The sequence below is a fragment of the Solanum stenotomum genome, chromosome 2 (genome assembly GCF_019186545.1).
Source record: "Solanum stenotomum isolate F172 chromosome 2, ASM1918654v1, whole genome shotgun sequence".
NCBI classification, from domain to species: Eukaryota; Viridiplantae; Streptophyta; class Magnoliopsida; order Solanales; family Solanaceae; genus Solanum; species Solanum stenotomum.
This window is the reverse complement of record NC_064283.1, coordinates 54,755,807-54,771,244: the sequence shown is the minus strand read 5'-3', so window position 1 is coordinate 54,771,244 and position 15,438 is coordinate 54,755,807.

Here is a 15,438-nt window from a genome sequence, read left to right as displayed (position 1 = left end):
ATTAAACTTTTATTTTTATTAAATTAAATGTACATATTAAATTTTTCAATCAATAATATACCTTTGTTTGGGATGGATGAAATCTTTAATTGTTACAATAATTTTTTTTAACTCTTGCAAAAATATTGTTGTTATCTTTTTTTCTAATTCTGAAAAATAATACATAGAATAATATACAAAATAATAATATGTAGACATAAGATAAAATTTAAAAACCTACTATATAAACATAAAAATTAATTTTTAAATGAAAATTAATCAAACTTGTGATATACGGTAATTAATAAATAAGAGATATATTGATAAATATGCATATACGGAAGGGATATTTTAGTATTGAAAAAATAATTTTTCGCTCCTGCTTCTGCTTTATTAGGAAGTAAAAATTTTTAGCTTCTTTCCAATAGCAGAAAAATTGATTCTGCTATAGTTTAAGATAACAATCCTATAGAGTATAGGCAAGACTTTAGAAAACTTTTTTGGAATTCATATTACTCATTTATATTTACAACAAATATGATCAATATAAAGTACATGATAACGTTATCCAAACAATAGGTACAACAAGAATCATCATACAAAGAAATATAGTTATGCACAGAGTCAATCCAACCCTTAAATTTAGTTTCATATAATTCACAGATTCAATTTTTTCAGGTGATAATGTTTATGCTCTAAACAACATCTACACATTAAATATGAACGCATCTAAAAGACTGAAACTTATCAGAATTTAATCACATTATTCAAATACCATGTATGGACTTGACCAAATGCTCAAAATATAAAGAAAAATGATTCAACATAAAATCAACCCTCAAGACAAACTTATGAGTCATAAACCCCAATTTTTCATTCAAAAATGTCAGAATTGTACTGGGCACTTGGCCTTAATTCAAGCATCCATAAAAGTCCTAACTCATCATAGAAAACCTATTGTCATCTTCAAATAATAACTCCAATATAGTTTACTTAAAATATTTTTTAACTTAGGTTTAAGAACATACAACGCACCTGGCCCCCTTGCAATGTGCCACGAATCGCCATGTCACGACCTAGACCGTCGTGATTGGCACCCACACTAACCCTCCACCGGGAGAACCATTACTACTGACCAACTAATCCCAAAACTAAACATTTAAAGATACAGAAGCAAGTTTAAATGTAAAAATAAAGTGGAGTTCCCATAAACTCCGAAAGTCTAACAAATCGATACTAAAGCATTTCGAAAAACATCCCTAGAATCTGAAAGTCAATGTACCAAAACATCTAAAGTTCAACAAGTCTAAAGAAAAGAGGTACAACCCAACTAAACATACGAGTAAGTCTAACAGTTGTCTAAGTCCGAACAAAATGGACTAAACAGAATGAAGGACTCCATGGCAACCTGGAAGAACTAGCTCACCCTTGAAATCCGATCTCGATCACTACTCTCCTAGATAACGTCAATCAATAGCCGCTTGAGTGCAGTATCAGTACAAAACCACAATGTACAGGTAGGATCACATGGCTATTCCAGCAAGTGAAACATATATAAGCGGTCACAACATAATAAACATGCATATACCGAACATATACAATATTAGTTATCATTTCAGGAGAATTGTACCATTCCACATTTTCAATCAATGGCCCTCTCATGAAACCCATACCCAAATTGTTAGTGTCCCATATCGTGATACCCGATCCAAGTTAGTGTGTCGGAATGTGACACCCGTTCCAACATGTATGTCGGTACGTAACATCCGATCCCAGTTAGTGTGTCGGAATGTCTAATTATCCGAATTATAACAAACCCAATAACCCAAGACCAAACGCATGATTCTAAGATGTAGCTAGTGCTTTTTCCTACCATCCAAATCAGTCCAAAAATCCTCCCCAATAGTAATTAACCAAGAATGTAGTTTCTACGGATCGAAAAACGTATTAGGGGAGTAAAAACCTTACCTTTAGTGCTAGAAGAGGTGATAAATTGTCAAGAACTTGCCCTGGTTCGTTTCCTAGCCCTAGAGAATGAAAATTGCAGAATAATAATATTTTTGGGGTTTATTTCCGACTTAAGTCGCGATTATCCCGCCACGGTGGGACCCAACCTGCCATAACGTCCTCGCCCTGATGGAATTAATCCCGCCCTGGCGGCTTACACGGAGACAAAAAATTAGAATTAGAGTTATAATCCTCCATTCCACAACACACCTTAAATCAGCTGTTAAAAACTACATGCTCATGCTAAGATTTGTTTTGGGAGTTCTACTCGCCAGAATTTAATTCCGTAAAGTCATACGGGTTCCTTAACGTCTTAGCTATCTATTCATGCAACCGAATTCTTTATTGAATCTCTCATTCATTACGAGATTTCCCTAGACTCTCGTGACTCCAATTTCATGCAAATCTGGGCTAGGCTAGGAAAACCCAAGTTACTACAAAAAAGTTCTTTTGGCCCCAATTCTTTCCCAATTGGCATTTTCTATAACGACTGGAACATGTCATTACAATAGGTACCAATTTACCTATCAGTCTTCCCGGAGTGACAAACTAGGAAAAAAAGTCTAAAGTTAGGGTAGAGTAGTACCTGAATCGTCGAACAACTGGGATACTTGTCTTGCATGTACTTCTCGGTTTCCCCAAGTAGTTTACTCAACTGAACGATGCTTTCATTGAACCTTCACAGACTTAATCTCTGTGGTCCTCAGCTTCCGAACATCACAATCAAGAATTTCAATCTGTTCCTCCTCCTACTGAAGGTCTTTGTCTAACGACATTGAGTCCCATTTTATAATGTAATCCTCATCCCCATGATACTTCTTCAACATGGATATATGAAACACTGGATGAACTCTAAATAAGCTAGGTGGTAAAGGCAATCTATAAGCCACTGGTCCTACACATTAAAAAATCTCAAATGGACCAATGTATCGAGGAGTAATCTTGCCTTTCTTGCCAAATCTCATCACCCCTTTCATGGGTGGTACTTTAAGAAGAACCTCTCACCAGTCTGAAATGCCATGTCTCTTACCTTATGGTGCGCATACTTTTTCTGTCTACTCTGGGCTTCTAGGAGCTTAGCTTGGATGCTTCTTACCTTATCAAGATCATCATTCACTAAGTCAACCCCCAAAGGTTTCACATCTCCAACCTTAAACCATCTTATGGGTGATCTACATCCCCTACCATAAAGGGCCTCGAATGGTGCCATGTTAATATTGGAGTAGTAACTATTATTATAGGAGAACTCACACAATGGTAGGAACTTATCCCAATTCCCTCCAAAGTCAATCACACATGCCCTCAACATGTCCTCTAACACGTGAACAATCCTCTTTGACTGTCCATCTGTCTTTGGATTGAAGGTTGTACTAAAGGTGAGGTTAGTGCCCGATTCATCATGTAATTTTCTCCAAAACTTGGATGTGAACTGCGTACCATAGTCTGAGATGATAGAAAGGGGCACCCCGTGTAACCTCAGTATCTCTTGCACATAAACATTAGCCAACTGTTGAGCATTATAGTATATTCTAACTGGGATGAAATGGGCTGACTTAGTCAATCTGTCAACCACTACTCAAATAAAATCAAATTTCCCCAAGGTCTTGGGGAGACCAACCACAAAATCCATAGCTATTTATTCCCACTTCCATTCTGGAATTGACATTCTCTGAAGCCAACCTACTGCCTTTGAAGCTCATATTTTACTTGTTGGTCATTTCGATACTTAGCCATAAACTCCGCTATATATTTCTTCATGCTAGGCCACTAATAAAGTCACTCCAAATCTCGATACATCTTAGTCACATCCGGATGAATGGAATACCGCGAACCATGGGATTCTATCAATAAATTCTCAATCAAGTCGCCCACTCTAGGAACGCAAATCCGTCCTCTAAAACTGAACACACACCCCGTAGCTAAAGTTTCATCTTGTGCCTTTCCAAACACCATCTTCTTTTTGAGCTCATTCAAATTTTCATCCTCAAACTATTTGTCCTTGATCTCTTCCCTTACTTCAATGCTAGCTAACACCCACCTTTCTTTGAGATGCCTAACTACGTGAACTTAGTTTCCAAGGTTTGAATTTCCTTAGTCAAAGGTCGCTTGGATACACTTAACCAAGCTAGACTACGGATACTCACCGCCATCCGGCTTAATGCATCTGCCACAACGTTATACTTACCCGGATGGTCACATCATAATCCTTGAGTAACTCCATCCACCTTTATTGTCTCATAGTTAGATCCTTTTAAGTTTATACATGTTGCACTCTATGGTGGTCAGTAAATACCTCACACTTAACACCATAAAGGTAATGTCGCCAAATCGTGAGAGCAAACACTACCGCTTCCAACTCCAAATCATGTGTTGGGTAATTTATCTCATGTACTTTAAACTACCGCGATGCATAAGCTCTAACATTCTTATGTTGCATCAACACTGCACCCAAAACTGAATACGAAGCATCACAATAAACAATAAAATCTTTACCTTCAACCGGTAGTGCAAGAATAGGTGATGTGGTCAAGAGAGTCTTGAGCTTTTGAAAGCTCTCCTCACATTTTTCAGTCCATTCAAAAAGTACCTCCTTTTTGGTCAACCTTGTCATATCCGTGGCAATAGAAGCAAAGTTCTTCACAAGTCAACGATAGTAGCTAGCGAGCCCTACGAAACACCTAACTTCAATCACAGAACTAGGCCGAACCCAATTCTTAACCGCCTCAATCTTTTAGGGATCTAACATTACCCCTTCCCTTGAAACTACATGACCCAAAAAGGCAATCGAAGTCAACCAAAATTCACACTTAGAAAATTTCGCATACAAATTTTGTTTCCCAAGAACACCTAGAGCAATACGAAGATGGTAGGCATGCTCTTCCTCACTTTTCAAAAAAACCAAAATGTCATCAATAAATATATAACAAACTAATTAATAAATGATTTGAACACACCATTCATCAAGCTCATGAAAGTTGCAGGAGCATTTTTCAACCAAAACGACATAACTAGAAACTCATAGTTCCCATAGCAGGTCCTAAATGCCGTCTAGGGTATATCCTCAGACATAATCTTTAACTGATGGTAACCAGACCTTACATCAATCTTAGAGAAAACTAACGCACCTTGAAACTAGTCAAAAAGATCATCTATTCGAGGCAATGGGTACTTTTTTCTAATGGTGACCCTATTCAATTGTCGGTAATCTATGTACATCCTCATATTCACATCCTTTTTCTTAACAAATAAGACAAGAGCACCCCACAAAGAAGAACTAGGATGGATAAAACATTTATCAAGAAGTTCTTAAATTTGAGCCTTAAGCTCTCTTAACTCTATCGGAGCCATGAGATAAGGAGGAATAGAGATGGAACGGCTACCAGGTTCCAAATCAATGCGGAAATTTATATCTCTATCCGGAGGCATACCAGGCGAATAAGTAGGAAAAACTTCTCTAAATTTTGACATCATAAGAATAGAGTCAATAGAGGGAGGCTCAACCTCAACATCACGAATATGAGCCAAATAAGCCAAACAACCCTGCCCCACCAATTTCCTAGCCCGAATGAAGGCTATTACCTAAGCTGACTTTGGCTTGTACACCCTTTCGCACTCTAACTTTTCCCTACCAAGAATCTCTAGAGTCACATCCTTAGTGTTACAATTTAACACAGTATAGTGGGGGTACAACCAAGTCATGCCGAAGATTATATCAAAATCAGTCATGTCCAAAATAACCAAATCAGCCCAAGTCTTAAAACCCATAAACAAAATAGGGCAAGCACGATACATATGTGTGAGTATGACTTACTCTCCAACTGGGGTAGAAGCATGGATGGGGGCATCAAATATATCACTAATCATATAAAATCCCAAGGCAAATTGTACTGACACATATGAATAAGTAGAACCCGGGTCAAACAAAGCAGTAGCCATCTGGTCCCAGACAAGAATAGTATATGTGATCACTGCATCAGATGCCTTAACTTTGGTCTTGCCCAGAAAGGCATAATGTGGAGCCCTATCATTATGACGGGTGACCTCCTTGCCTTGTTGCACCTTACCTCTTCTAGTGTTACCATTTCCCCGACCTCTCCGGCCTCGCTGATTTCCTCCTCGCCCACCTTGGAGACGTCCTCGACCATTATTAGCATTTCTGCGGGTACTACTGCTCTAGTCTGTTGTTGCGCGAGGTCCAACATGCGTCGGTGAAGATAACTATATGGATGCTCAAAGAGGGGACTTACAACCTATGGGATACGTAGTTCTGGGACTTGAGGGTGACTGACCCTAGTCCACTCGGTATTAAGTTACTCCCATTTGATTATGTAATTAACAATTTATGACTAAATTTTTGTAACACTGGATAGCTCAAAATACTGATATGCTAACTGAAAAGATGCAACATTAATGTGCTAATAATGAAACATTCAAATCTAAGGCACGTATAACTAAGATAACTGACATAGCTAGGGTTCTGAATTTATGAAAGAATCTACGCAAAAAACATACTAAATCATGATAATCTTATTTGGATCATTCTTACAGCTAAAACCCAACAATTTCAAACATTCAAGAAACCCTAGGTCTAGATAATATTAAGGGAATCAAGAATCTCACTGACTTCCAGGGACTTAATGGGTAAAAGAAACCCCCTAGTGAAATCCCACATACCTGGTGACGAATTCCAAGGATAAATCTTTCGATTTTGGGGTTGAAATTGATGAAAATGTGTTGCGTTCTTAGACTAGGGCTTGGTCAACTCTCTCCTTCTTTTCGTTCAACTTGGATGAATTTTGGAGAATGAGTTGACTAGGTTAAGTTCTAATTAGTTTACTAGGCTAAAACTAACCAAAATTACGTAGTTTAGGGTTACAACGCATAGGGAAAAGACCAAATGACCCTGACTTAAAACCTATCGGAGTCACCGCGGACCATGGATGGACCGGTGGTTTGTTCTGGTTGGCCATCAATCAATACTGCGAGGTTCATTTTGGGGATCTGACCTACGGTACATAGGTCCTGGTGTGGGTCTACCCCTAGCTGGTTTTCCTAGACCTTTTCTAGGAGGGGCAGCAGGTGGTGAACCACTGACCACCAGGATGGACCGTGGGTCACCCAATGGTACGTAGGTGGTGCCCGTCGGCGGCACCTGCAACTTCTGAAATATGCATTTTGGTAGTTCCATACGGGTTGTTACATTGTCTCCCCCCTTGGGAACCTTCGTCTTCAAATGAAGACTAAACTAGCTGGATATGGAGGGAAAGAGCTAAAAACCCTACCACTAAACACTGGAAACTGATTTCTAACTAAACTAAGTTTCAATAACAAGAAAATACGCTAAAAATGCAAGTAAAAACTGAAGGAGCATGATACTAAGATTGAAGCTACACATGAATGACTGAAAAACTTGGGACGAACTTTTACGTCAAGCTGGGATGGAATCGGAAGGAAAGAAGTGAGGATACTTGGTCTTCATGGCTGTTTCTGCTTCCCAAGTAGCTCCATCTACGGATATACTTCTCCATAAAACCTTCACTGAAGAGACTTTGTTGTTTCTCAACCTTCGAACCTGACTATCAATGATCTTAACTGCCATATCCTCATAAGTGAGGCTATCATTCACAGCCACACTTTCTAAAGGTACTTTGATGTTGGATGATTAATAACGTTTCAAAGACACTTCATCCAATACTAAGCATCAACAATCGTTAGTTAGTAATACAACCTAACTAAGTGAGTTAGGGTCAGGTCCCAAGGAACTGGTTCATACTCATAAATCAAAAGAAAATAATGAATATGCTCAAGTCAATCATAGGTAAAAACATTTATGAACAAAAGCATGGAAATAGGGGATTTGGTTTCAAATATCAGCTATAACAATAAATAACACTATAACAACAAGTATGGAGACGGGTTCTTTGGATGTGATTGGATTATGGGCGAAGGTAGACAAATGGGTGATTGCAATTAATAGTGAATAAGCTAGACTTTAGTGGGGATAGAGTTTTTCTCGAACAATTTACCCCGAATCAAATTGGTTTCTCTCGAACACCAATAAGAAACAATTAAGAACCTACTATACTTTAGTCCATTCACTCTATCGAGCTGAATGCGTGGAAAAGGGTTTAGGATTCACTCTCTCAAGCTGAATCCATGACAACCCAATACCTACATATGGACCATCAAATCAGTAATCTTAGTTTTCAAACCTCTCTCTCGAGCAAGACAAAAACACGAAGATAGAGTTGCATTTGCAACTACAACGCTTTAAATTAAGTCACAATTATTGAATGAAATCACTTTTAAACAACATTTACACTATCAATTAACAATACCCAACAACAAAATCAACTCATAATCACACCCCAAGAATTGGGGTTTCAGCCAGACATCATAAAAATATAGAAATCGTTATCAAATTGTGTTTACATCAACTGGGTACGATTAATATTGTCTTTACAAAGGTCTAAAATGAAGAATCTTCAATACCCACTTCCAATTTCTTAGAAATGGAAATCTTCAAATCTTCAAAGCTAAGGAAATTTTGTATCAAAACTCACTTCTCAGCTTTCTAACTTGAAAGCTGAACATTAATGAAACTATTCAATGCTAGATTAAAAATTTGATACTACACTAAAAATTTCAAACATGTATTAATATTTGCCAAAATGTCCTGTGAAGGACCATTCGACGCAATAAGTCAGGATCGTCGATCCACTCGGCTATTCTCCCTTTTGTCAATTCCGTCGCCTTTTTTCTTTGGCCTTCAGCAACTTCAAGCTCTGTAACTTTGGGCGATATGGTACTGCATCGCGGAACCGTTCGACGAGTCGCCGACTACTCTTTTTTATCGCCGACTTGATTTTCTCCTTCAAGGCTTGGCACACTAGAACATTAGGTGACACAATAGCCATTCGGCGACTCGCCCAATGGTTTAGGCGATCCTCAGGCCTTTTTTTCTGCGTTCTTTCAACTGCCTTGTTCCTTTTTGCTCATTAGTGTCCATTATTTGTTCCTCAATCCAAATACCTGAGAATCAAGGATTTACATTAGTTATTGGCACAAAATATGCATTTGAGGACACTAAATCTATTAAAATAAAGGCCTAAATGAGTCCAAATCATGGACTCATCAACACCCCTAACTTAAACATTTTCTTGTCCTCAAGTAAAACATAAGTTCAACAGTTCAGAAAGGATGTCTAAAATAGTGCTACACAAGACTCAATCATGAATGCACACAAAAAGACTCAATTTACTCATGAAAGGATCAATTGTGCACTCAAAGAGTCAAGTTGTGACTCACGATTATCAAAGATTATCAAGTTCACAATACTTGCTTCAAATGCAAGTTCAACCTCAACAATGGTACTAAAATGCCCTCACACAAAGAATGATTCCAAATTCACACACAATGGTTCACAATTTAAAGCTCCGAAATTAAATGCAACGCTCTCACTCACAAAGATGAACACAATACATGATTTCACCCATAGGTTTGCCCTTAATTTCCAATCAACAATTGTTTCAGCTCACTCAAGATCAAAAAGGTCTTTTCAAGGCTTGTAACGGGGCTGGGTGCAATGGTATGATTATTCAGGCTCAATGGCAGCAATCCTCATGAAATGTGGTGTGAACAACACTTTCATTCCTTTTCTTCATCATTTTCATTCGTGCTCACAAGTCACCCCATTATTCACTTTCCATGGACTGTTGGAAACCCCATTTGTTTTTTATATTTTCACAACACTGTTCCACTACTTTTTTCATTCTTTTATTTTTTTTATATGGAGCGGTTCCATTATTCTCAAAACCATGGTTCAAGGGGGTCTTTCTTGCACTTCTTAATTTACCTTCTCTTTTCACCGCACCCAACTTAGGCTTTTGGCCTAAGTTGGTTGTTCACACAAACCACAAATCACGAGGATTATGGGTAATGGATCAAGAAAGGTTACAATTTCATCAAGTTTCTTCCAAGAAAAGGCTAAGGCTCAAAGGGTGTTCAAGCGAAGTTCACACACTCACAAGGTAGGCCATAAAAGAGGTATAATGCCAAATTGTTTCACACTCTTCAAAGTTGCCTAAGATGATATAAAGAGATTGAATCACTTAGCCGACTGGACCAAATGGGCGAATTCTAGGTGTCATCACACATGGTTCACGGTAACCTCATCACACAAGGCATTGACACCAATGTCAAACAAGACTCCACACTTTCAGTAGTGTGCAATGTTCATCACAAGAGACTCAATTTGATACTTGGCTAGTCACAATGAGATGGAAATAGTTCACATATTTTCTATGCAACTTCATTTGGCGTCATTGGAGCTGCACATTCGTTTTTGTTCTATTATAAGCACTATTCAAGTCATCGGCATTGATCAAGACCTATACTCAAATTAGCAATAGAACAACCACATTCAAACACAAACAAGATGTAGTACAATTTTTTTCGGAAGGGGTCCAAAAATCATTTATCATTAAAAACACAGAGCTGCAAGCTCAATTATCCGCAAAATAATATAAAACAAAATTACAGCTCAAAATCCAAATATATACACAGAACCATAGTCACAAAAGACCACAAATGGTGGACCTTACCCTACCACAAAAATATCATTTGTCCTTAAATGCAATCAAAATAATATCCAAAAGTCAAAATAAAGTGAGACAGAGAAGGACGTAAAGAAGGAATCTGTCTACTTAGTCACTCCATCTGTCTGGACATCAGTGCCCCGTGTAGTGCTCGAAATCTGTGCATCAGTTCCCGGAGTCACCTCAGAAGGACCTGCTCCACTAAAAGATGCCATGGACATATCTGTCTGCAATGTCTGGATCATTGACTACACAATCATCTCTTTAAGATCTCGAAAATCTTTGTATATGCTCTCTTCTCGTCTCTCTATCTACTCCTTGTCGGTCTCTACATCTGACTCATCAATTGCTGCATCATCCCTATGCAAGTCTCCAGTGGTAGCCGGAGGAATCTTTGAAGTCTAGGAGCGTCCAAACCATTAGATAGTCTACGTCCTTCCTCAAATCTGCTACTTTGGCTTTCAATAGAAGTCTGGAGGGGGTTCAGTGCATTATTGGTGACACTCTCGATCAACCATAGGTTAGATCTCTTAAGTCTGGTCGCCCTCATGCCAGCTGAATAGGCCAGGTGCCCCATCTTCAGAAGCATAGCCTGAGTGATCCTGGTTGGCTGGGCAAATGAAGTGGTATGTGAGTTCTGTGAAGTAGAGGGAGGACCAGAAGTACTTGAAGGCTCAGAGGCCGGAGTAGGCAAAGATGCCTGTGCAGGTATCGAATAGATATCTACCTCTCGGGATGTATCCACCGGAGTTGCCCTCCTCCTATCATCCTCCTCTCGAGTGTACCCGGACTCAATGCGCCGGATGTCAATGGAGGAAGATAGGGTAACTTCATTATCTCTCGTATCATCTCGGAACATTCCAGCACGCCGACACAACTACGTTATCAGGAATAGGAATGGTAAGGAGATATATCTCTGATTGGCCCTTATGGCAATCTCCTGCTCAATGATAAGTCCCAAGTTGAGCCGCCTCTTTCCTAAGATAGACCCTAAGCAAGCTTCTTTCGCTTGTCGGATGATGGATTCTTTCTATGAAGGCATGATGGAGCTGCTGTTGAATCCGAACCAGTAACGGGCATCTACATTCAAATTCTTCTTCTCGATTTGGACTCCCGCATCCATCCACCTCGGGGTGACGTCAGAGAGAAGGGGGGCAAGCTAAACCTTCAAGTCATCTAAGGACTAGGCTGTCACCAATCCCTCATAATCATGCTCGAACCCCGTGGCTCTCTCAAGAACAACATTTATGATATCGCTACAACACCCAACTTCCACACCTCAGACTATGACCGACTTAATCTATTTGGACTCATCGGTCTTCTTCTTACTCTTTGATACCATGACACTATATGCATCACAGAATTCCCTGACCCATGAAGGTACATAGGGGCCTCAGGGCCTGGTGAAAATTTGAAACCTATGCTACTGTAGTATCTCCCTCACACTGGAGTATATATCCTCTAGCCCCTCTATTGATAGCAACTTCTCCTCTAGGATGGTTCGCAATCCATCACCTTTTAGCCTGTTGAGAAGCCTAGGAGGAGGGATGACTGTTGGCACTCGAGCCACAGGAGGTGCCGGAGCTGTCATTGGGTCTGCTGGTGTAGGTACTAGAGGGAGTCTAGTTGAGTTAGGGTGAGATCTATCCCGGAGCTCAGCATGCTGGGACTGTAAAGGTTGGTCATCCTCAAGCTTAGATAAAGCACACTGGGAGCCAGTAGTCACCCTGTCAGATGTGGGCCTCTACCCATTGCCTTTGTCTTCCTGTGGAAGCTCTTGCATTCCTCTTTTTGGAGGATTTCATCCTCCTTCATTGATTGTGAATCCCAGTACTCTTTTCTAGGGTGGCATGTCAATGTAAGTCTGTAGCATGTCTTCAAACACACCAAGAAGAATTGGAAATATTTCCATCAAAAGCACATAAAAGTAAATGCAGACATACTCACCGAACTAGTTGGCGAGCCGCCGAATCACTTTGGCGAGCTAGATCGGGCACGCCGAAAGAATTGGCTCAAAATTCTTTGAAAAATTTGGCATGTCGGTGATGGAAAGGCCTTTCGATGAGTCACCGGTAGCATACAGCGAGAAAGGATCAGCCTGCCGAAAGTTACAGTGCAAAACGGTTTCAAGGGTGCAGACAAAGGACGATCGATAAGACTTTCGGCGAGTCACCGAGTGCCTTCGGCGACCTCATGCTTCCGTCCGAAAGTTATAGAATCAAACTAATCATTTAGCATGAAATTAAAGGTGAGATGGGGAACTTCGGTGAACCACCAAGTGGTTCGGCAAGCTCGACCGAGCTCGCCAAACTACCCAACGTTCCTACTTTCTACCCAACTTCTTGAGTTAAACCCCGCAACCCCTGAAAACAAAATCAAAGTATGCACCATCAATTTAAAGCAAGACCCATTACATCCATTACCCCGGGATACGCGGACTTTTCTCGGTTTTGCCAAATTCGGCCATTTGACGACTTTTTACCCTTAAGAAAAACATCACCCGCTCTATCATTCGGCAAATTACGTCATTTGGCACAAACACGAGTTACTTAGACTTCACCCAACTAGACCCAACAACATGCAAGCACAACCCCACAAAATTTAATCAATTTTAAGGCACAAAATTACGGGAATTCAACAATAAAGGCATTACGGGCAACAATATCGAATTAACACAGGCACAAAAAAAAAATTAAGATCAGACAGACCCAGCACACATCACTAAGATAAGATCATTGTAAATGAATACAAAATATGAGAAGTAAACTCGGGGTTCGGAAAACTAACCTTAGATGTCGATTAAAATACTTTGTCAAGCCAGGCGGCAATTTAATCCACTCCGAACACAATTCCAATGACTAAAACACTCAAAAATGCAGGAAATATAGAAACTAATGTGTTGGTGTGAGTTTGGGAAGACTAAAAGTGAGGAAAGTGAAAGAGTTTGAAACTTTAAATCTTTGGCCTTTAAAAATCGTTCAGTTCTCACCCATTCGGAGACATTAGTCGTGCTCGCCGACCAACTCGGCGACACGCGAAGTGGTCACTTACCTCGCCGAGTTTTATAGGACCTCCAGTTATTGTGGGGGTCCAAACGGCGGACTAGATAATGATCATAGACCTGTCGGCGACACGCCAAGTTGCTCCTGGACTCGCCAAGTTTTACAGACTTCAATTTTAAAAATTTCTTGAGTCAAATGATGGTTCAAGTCGGGCACGTCGTCCTCTTTGGCGATGCACAGAATGGACCTTTTGCTCGCCAACCTACACTTTTCAAACACTTCCCACACTTTGACCTTCACAATCAACACACCATAGTTTCAAACTTAAAACGAAAGAAAATAAAACTTGGGTTACCTCCCAAGCAGCGCCTTAGTTAACGTCGTGGCATGACGTAAGTCCACAGTCAAACCTCATTCTTGGGGTTAGCCATAGCGTCACGAGGCAAACCCCCTTACTGTCTCGGGTTCAAATGAGACGAGATATGCCCTATTTGGCTCTCCAACTACTTGATCGATATTGAATGAGAGGCAACGGTCTGGCTAAGGGTCAACACATCATCTTTCATTTCTTTCAAAATCTTGTCCGATCCCTCAACTTTGTTGAGGATACGAGAAAGCATATCCTCAGACCAGCCACCTTTCGAATCCTTTAGCTTTTGGCACTCGTGGGAAAGCACATACCTATCCTTCCAATTGGGATTTCGGTCCCTCCATTCTCTATCTCGATCATTCCAACCTTCATCCCTATTCAAACCTTGGTTACCATCCTGCCTCGGGTAGTTTGAACGATAACCACCACCTTGGTTTGCTAGGAAATTCACCTCTTCATTATACAAGACCTCAAACTTGGGCTCATCCGGATTAGCACACCCGTCACCCACGACATTGGCATTTCGAGCACCAGCTGCATGACATTCTTAGACAATATGTCAAGTTGTGTCATGATCTTCGCCATGTTTTGGTCCCTCTCTTGGTCCTTCTACATATGTTCCTTCTCAATTTGAACGCGAGAGAGGAGACCCGGTCTTCACGGATATGCCACGCCCTGTTTATGGTAGTTATGCCATCCAAGAGCTTAGCCGCTATCACATAAGGTTGCTGCATCAAACCTCCCAGATCAAATTGGTCAACAACACACTTATTTATAGAGTCAAGATTTCGGTAAAAATACTGCATCAACACGTTATCAGGCAAGCCATGAGTTGGGCATTTAAGCAACAACCTTTTGAATCGCAACCAAGTTTCATGAATTGGCTCACCTTCTAGACGCTTAAAGCTCATGTTGTCCCGAAGAGTCATCATCTTCGAAGAAGGGTAAAATCACACATTAAATATGGTGATAAACTCCTCCCACGAAGTGATTGATTTACGTGGCAATTCAGCCAGCCACTTACATGCCTCTCCCATCAAAGAGAATGGGAACAACCTTAACCGGACCAACTCTTGGGGGATGTTCTTGAAGGAAAACGGTCCGCATACATCCACAAAGTTTCTATATGCTCATGGGGATCCTCATGAGCCAAACCACTAAACATCCCCTTCAATTGCAAGAGCTGCAACATAGTACATGCCATGTGGAACACCGTATTCCCTTTGGCCGGAGGCAAGTGAATGGCACCAATACCTCCCATAAGATGGGGGTCATTAGAAGTAGGCTCATTGACATCGTTGAGGTTTCTGATATCATCTTGATGACCTACTTAGCTTCCATTACTGCCGTTCACACTCATACTTACTGTTTCAACACACAAACAAACAAAACTAAACTAAAATTAAGTAAGTACAATTATGACTAACAACAGAAAAAATCCAACTTAACTAAAAATTCTCAAGTAGCACCACTCCCCGGCAGC